Source organism: Cinclus cinclus, chromosome 6 (genome assembly GCF_963662255.1).
Source record: "Cinclus cinclus chromosome 6, bCinCin1.1, whole genome shotgun sequence".
Taxonomy (NCBI): domain Eukaryota; kingdom Metazoa; phylum Chordata; class Aves; order Passeriformes; family Cinclidae; genus Cinclus; species Cinclus cinclus.
Window position 1 is genome coordinate 27,362,248 of NC_085051.1, and position 6,849 is coordinate 27,369,096.

General features: G+C 43.0%; 1 protein-coding gene across 2 annotated transcripts in view; it reads right to left on the minus strand.

Annotated features, from left to right (window-relative positions):
- RBM25 (RNA binding motif protein 25) overlaps positions 1-6,498 on the minus strand; it is a 32,080-nt gene extending 25,582 nt beyond the window's left edge. For both annotated transcript variants that reach the window (XM_062494262.1, XM_062494261.1), the window contains exon 1: positions 6,412-6,498. The gene's annotated coding sequence lies outside the window, so the exon portion shown is untranslated. The remainder of the gene's footprint in view (positions 1-6,411) is intronic.
- Between the last annotated feature and the right edge of the window lie 351 nt (positions 6,499-6,849).

Here is a 6,849-nt window from a genome sequence, read left to right on the forward strand (position 1 = left end):
AAGTCTTCTTTCTCAATTAAAAACAGCACTTCTAAGGAAGTGTTTCAGCATGAAGTGAAAAACAAAGCTATATCTGACTCCTCACATCAATAAAGAGCATTTGTACATCAATAAAGAGCATAGTTTGTACAATTTCTTTAAAATAAAGCTATCTTTGCAGTATTTGAAAGCAAAACTGATCTTGTAACACATTTTCAATAGAGCAAATAGTTCTGTTATACAAGAAATGATCACACACAATACAGCTGTAGAACAAGATACCTGAAAGAACTGGGACATCACAATGCTCAGCATTAATGGGAGTTGTATTTAAGATGACACTGGGGAAGAGTCTCAAATTCCAGCAGAGAGAGAGTTAAAAGCTTGAAAGAGGGTTCTGTGATCTATTTTTAACTTCCCAGTCCACAAAGCTCCTAGAGCACAACTTGGACATTAGCCCATGAGCAAGCTGAGTGTCAACATGCTACCACAGAGAGTAAAGATAATTTCAAACACCATTTTCTATTCAGATTATTATTTTACATGCATATTACTGACCCTAAAACAGACACCACCCAGCCATAAAACACTCAAGATCACCCTTAATACAACTAAGGAATGCATTCTTGCTTCCAGTATTGTTTTAGTTACCTTACACAGTCAAATCTTCAAGGAAGGTCTACCCTCAGTTCTAAAAAACCCAAAAGTGGTCACAATATTACTGCTGAGCATATACCTACATTCACACTGCAGTGAGGAAGCATTGAAGAAATTCACACACAGTGGATCATGTGGATATGAATCACAAAGACACAGTATCACAAGTGACAAGAACCCAGTGAGCTGCCTGTGGAAACGTTTGTGTTTCTCATTGGACTCTAAAGACTGCTTTACAACCTAAAGTGTCAAATCTGCACTGCAACTGCTTTCCAAACAGGCAACTATGAGTCAAAACTGAAGCAAGGCTGTCTGGACAAACGGAATTACAGTAAGCAAAATTCTGATATCTACAACAGAACTGTGGATTGTAACATGCTTTCCTCAAGGCAGGAACACAATGGCACTGAACACACAAGAACAGAAAACAAGTTTTGCTGGAGAGAGATGTACCTTCCAGACTTGTTCAAGAGCAAGCCATTAGTCTTAAATACCAGAAGTGAAAGATAGTATTAGTACTCTACCATAATAGTAAGTACAACTGAAAGATCTAAAAAATTCGAGTAATAGAAGCACCTAGAAAAACTTTATTCCCTCAGATTCTGGAAACAACTATGAGATAAGTGTGTATAGTAGACTGGAAAGGATGAAAGAAAAACCCAAATGTCTTTGGTAACACCTTCTAACATTAGAAGTTACTTACTCTGGTCTAAGAACATACATATAACCCTATCACATAATTCATCCAAGGAAACATTTACAGCTACATCAATTACATGTGGTATGTGATGAGGGCGTTCATTAATTGGCCCCTAAGGGCATTTATCAAATTTACCAGCCAAAACAATGAACACCCCTATGACACAAGGTCTAACATGGCAGAAGAAATAAGAGATCAAATGCAAACATTTTTCCAACAGTTCAATAAAGCTTTTATACAATCTAATAAACATAAAACCTCCCTGCCCTTTTAGAAGCCGTATGGCCAAGAACACATTTCATTTCTGCAATTCCTGAATTTTTAAAACCGTATAGGCAAAGAAAAGCAGCAAATACGTACACCATTTTATTTTTTAAAAAGTTGCTTATCATCTCTTCAGACTACATGTACATCAGATGACCTTCACCTAGAGTCTGGAACTTGTATTGTACGAAAGGGAACAGAACTCCTTTATCTGCCTTGGTATCACTACTTGAAACCTTCACACCCCAAAAAAAGCCAACAGAAGACCCACACAATTAAGATCTTTAAGGCTCTCAATTCTTACCTACATTTCAAGCTGATAAACAACTGGATAAAATTCAAAGCTGTTTTGGGGCAGATGGTACAAACAATAAGCTGAAATGGTTCTAAACAGGCTACAACAGAGCTGCACCATCAGAGGTCAGTAAGATGTTAAGGCATGGTCTGTAAAACGTACAAGAACAATTGGGGAAGTAATTTTCCAGGCTGCCTGTAGGCGCAATCCCTTCTCTCACTCTGATAAGCATTTTATCTAAGCCATCATTTTACAGATGCCAACAAAAAAAAGCCTAGGGACTAAGAGGTGAATCAGTTCTTTGAATCAGAAGATGCTGAAACATACTATACCCAATGGTTGTTACATATGCACAGAGAAGGAACTGTTTGGTTGGGGTTTTTTAATAAAATTTTTAATAAACTTAAGAAGCAAAGATTTAGCAGTCAACAAAGTTACTGTTGCTGCACAAAAGGAAAAAGGCAGTTAAGAAGAGAACAAACTTAGTCTTTCAATCTTTCAGGCAGATGAGGTAGAACACACTCTTATACACAGGGCTTCAACAGTCCATTTCAAAGCACTTCATTCTCTCTCCCATCACCCCCCATAACTGTACAATTACTTTCACAGCAGCTAGAAAGCTGCCCTGTTACTGACATAATTCTTACATGGACTAATCCTAGCTATTCAGTTGCCTGTGGCATTTAAGATCAAAACTAGAACTAAGGAAAGCCTTGGTCTCTTTCTCACTGCTCTGTGTAACTACTAACGTGAAAGCAGCAGAGAGAACAGTTTAATTCTGCTTCCATTATGACAATGAGTATCAGGATACCAGGAGTGAAACCACTCACTGGAGAAGTGAGAGATCTGGATGAGAGAGGAAGATGTATCCAAGACGCTACAATGAAGGGAACTGCATAACACATTCCTTTCTGTCAGGAGCTAGAGAACACACTGCAAATGTAGATACTCTTTCAACAGTCAGAGGGGCACTGCATCAAATTTCTAAGCAACTACAAATCAAAGGTTAGGTACGAAAAGTTACGAGATGCTAAGCTGGATCTATGTAGAATACACTTGCAGACATCTCAGGAACAGCATCTTGAACTTCTTGGCAGACTGTCTTCCTACCCTGCCAGTACAATTCAATGATCAACTTCTGATACATTTACTGTGGTCTCAGGAATGTATATGGTGATTTTCCAACTTCCAAAATTTAATCAAATGTCTAAACAAGAAACTGAACAGTCCTGACATATTTTTAAAACCTCAGCTGAGTTACAGAAGTATTACCTCTAGTGAAACTGAATGTAAGCAGCATTCTTGAGAGCTGCAGTTTAACCAGCAGCTCTCTGATCAAGAGTTTAACTTGTGAGAATGTTACAGTGGTCACAAAAATATAGGAGAAAGAAAAGCAGTGATCAACTCGCCTGATACCACTCAAAGTACTGAAATAATGACATCTTCACCTCCCAGAAAGATGGATTTAAGTCAGGTGTCAGACTCAAAGTGCAGTCGGTTTAGGCTGTGTCTGTGCCAGCAAGCAATACAATTAAGAACAAGTTTGTTAAACAAACTAATAGGAGCTGAGACCCTAATGTCCACACTACATGTTTTGTGGAGGCCCACTCCACTAAAACAAATCCTAGTTTGTAGGTACAAGTGTATTTTTTAATATATTTTCATCCAAAAGGAATCCAGCTTATCCACTGGAATAGCAGAAACCAATATGAAATAAACTTCCTAAGTGATGATGACTGTGAGCCTTCCTTCAAGAGCACACCCATGATCCAAGTTAACAAAGTAACACAGGTGTGCACTTTATTAGCCTTGGGCCATTTCTCTACACTGCAAATTAATTCTATCATGGATAGCAAAACTAAACTTACTCTACTCAGACCCAGCTCAAAACCAGCCTGAGCCACTAACCAAGGCAAGTGGTACATAAACACAGCTATAATATTCCAGGTTCAACTTTGGCCCAGAAGGAACTCAGTTGCTCTTTACAGTGCACTTCTACTTTAAGTCCTGGTGGAACCAAGCAACATGCAGAGCTATCTGCACCAATCTCCTGAAATTTGGAGTATAGGGATATACATAAGGTTCTAAGGTTTGGTATATTCCATTGTGACTGGCTAATCCTGTCATGGTGAGATCCCTGCTGGGATGGAGCTTTGTCCACTAGGAGCACACTGGCTCTGATTTACAAGTAAGCAAATGCAGAGAGCCGGCCTTCAGGCTGGAATCAAAGTGTCTGAGTCCACACAGAACTCACAACTACAACGAAACAAGGGTCACTATCACACAGACATAGCTGCCCTGTTCTTCTTTATCATCTCTGACTCCTAGAAGTCCCAATAAGAGGGGACTGAGATTGTACTGGTCTGGCTGCACTGTTAATGCAGTAATTTCTTTTAAATCGTAATATTCTTTCAACCTTCTGTTTTACTGACTCAATATTTTTAAATACAGGGGCGAAGAGATATGTCATAAACAGAACATAAATTCAATAAAAATTGCTAGTAATGAATGTATTTTAAATTGACAATTCCATCATCTACTCAGGGCAGTGTCATAATTCTACCAGTGTCACAGGATTAATATCCTTAGTATCTCTGTTTACACATCAGAAACTTTATTTAACTTGCAAAACATCTTAACCAATTTCAAAGCAGTGAAGCTCACCATGAAACAACTAGTTACAATACCTACTACTATTACACTAAACAAAGTTAAAACTGACTGCAAAACCCCTCAAGTCCTAATGCACAAACTTCACGTGTTTTAAGACTACATACATGAGGTGTCATAGCAACAGTGACAGTATGACTGATCTAGTTTGATTTAATTCTTTCTGATTTTAACTTCCTTTCAGTATTTTCCCAAAACACTTCTTCTGCACCACAAAAAGTCTGTACCCTTATTCTAGACTAAGTTGCACAAAACAGCTGTGCAGGCTGAAGAAAACATACACAACAAACTCATCTGTTAAAGTCAGTACTATCACACAGGCTTGTGCATTGGTCTCTATACAATGGGTAGAACAAAGGTGCTGTTTATATCATTGTTTGCCACAAAAAAGCTCCCTAAGAGAAAAATCTACTCCAAGCCAACTGGTTTCCCCAGTGAAAAAGACAAGTTTCTCAGAACCCTAGAGTTTTCTCCAAAATGGCCTGCAAACTAAGCAAGATTTAAATGTTAAACACAACAGACATGGGGAGAGATAAAATACATCATAGATGTCCTAGGTTAAGAACAAAAATACTAGTATTTTCTCTAGCTTATATTTCAGAGGTGATCTAGAAAGTTTACTAACTGCTGTGGAACAGTTGCATCCCACATTGTTATTATGAAGCTATGAACAAAAAGCTATGTGTTTACCCAAATCAAAGCCACCGTCCAAAAGCCTTTTAAGTAGGGGTCCATTAAGTATGTCATCAGAACTTTAAGATATTTAATTCTTAATTCTGTGCCTCTCTATACATGTAAAGCCCTGGTCAGAGAAATAAGTGACTTTCCATGCTAAATTGGCTATTGACTCTTCCCAAAACACATACATGGCTGTGGCATTACAACACTTATGTGAATGGGCAGTCAGAGGCAGAGAAGCAGGAAAACACAAAGCACTCCGACCCTAATGCCCGTACTTTACAGGGAAAGTAAGAAACTCTCCTATTCTTCCTTCAAATTTGCTCTGGACTCCCCTCATGAATGCTGATGCAATACCTGAAGTAGTGTTTTCCTGCCACACACAAGAAAAGGACTATAATTAGGTATGTGTATTTAAGTCTGAATGGACTAAGAAATATAAAACTTCTGGGAGCTCACTTCCTCTAAGACCGTTTAACACCTAAAAAAACCCCCAACAACCCAATGAAACCGTTAGCTGTGCTCAGGATATTCCCTGTGCTTAAACAAAAAAACTCCTTCAGGCAGACAAAGGCCTTTTTCTTCAACGGAAAAAGACATCATAAGAAAAACATGCCGCGTGCACATCACAACGGCTATTGACACGAATGAATCACTCGTGATTATTCTACGCACGACCTGCTAACACGTGTTTTGAGATGATCAATCCACACTAAACACAGCAACTTCCCTGTCGCAATACATCGCGTTTCCTAGCGTGATCAGCTTCCCCGACGTGAAAAAGTAAAAATCCCACCCACAATCCGAGACAGTCGGGCCCGGGGAGCAGCGTCGGGCGCCAGCGCAGGTCCTCGTCCCGGGCGTGCGACGGGCTCTCCTCGCCTCCCTCGGGGCCGCTCCCGTCCCTCCCGCCGGGGTCGGCGGAATGGATTCCCACACGTCCCAGCGGAAGAAGAAGCGAACGGGCCTCACCAGCACCGCCCCGAGGCCGCTCGCCCGCTCCACGCCCCGTCCAGGCCCGAGCCGACTCCCCAGCGAGCGCCCGCCGCGGCCCAGTGGCCTCGGCCCGGCCCCGGCCGTACCTCCACCCAGCGGGCGGCCGAGGCACCACCGCCGCGTACCCTCCCCCCCTGCCTCCCTCTTCTCCCCGCAGCCCCTCGTTTCTCACCCCTCGGCTGCGGAGCGGGGCGGGGATGGCGCGGGGGAGGCGCTGGGCCGGCTGAGGCCCCGCTAGGCCGCGAACACACCGCGCCGAGCCGCTGCCGCCGCGCCGCGCGGGGTCATGTGACCCGCCTCTTCCGCCAGCGGCCCGGCGTGCACCGCGCCGCGCCACCACAGAGGCGGCCGCGCCAGAGCGCCCTCGCTCGCGCCTAGGCAGTAACGCGGCCGACCATAGAGCGGCGGCGGGCAGAAGGGCAGCGGGAGCAAAGGGACATGCGCGCTGCCGCCATCTTTAGTGCAAGCGGAGGGTGTGGTGCCGTGAGTCGGCCCGGAGATCCGCCGTGTGGAGGTCAAGGGCCGCCGCTCGGGGCTGGGGCGGCTGGAGGTCCTGGAAGGCTCCTGGAAGGCTCCTGGAAGCTCCCGGCTGTGGGTCGCACTGAGCCTT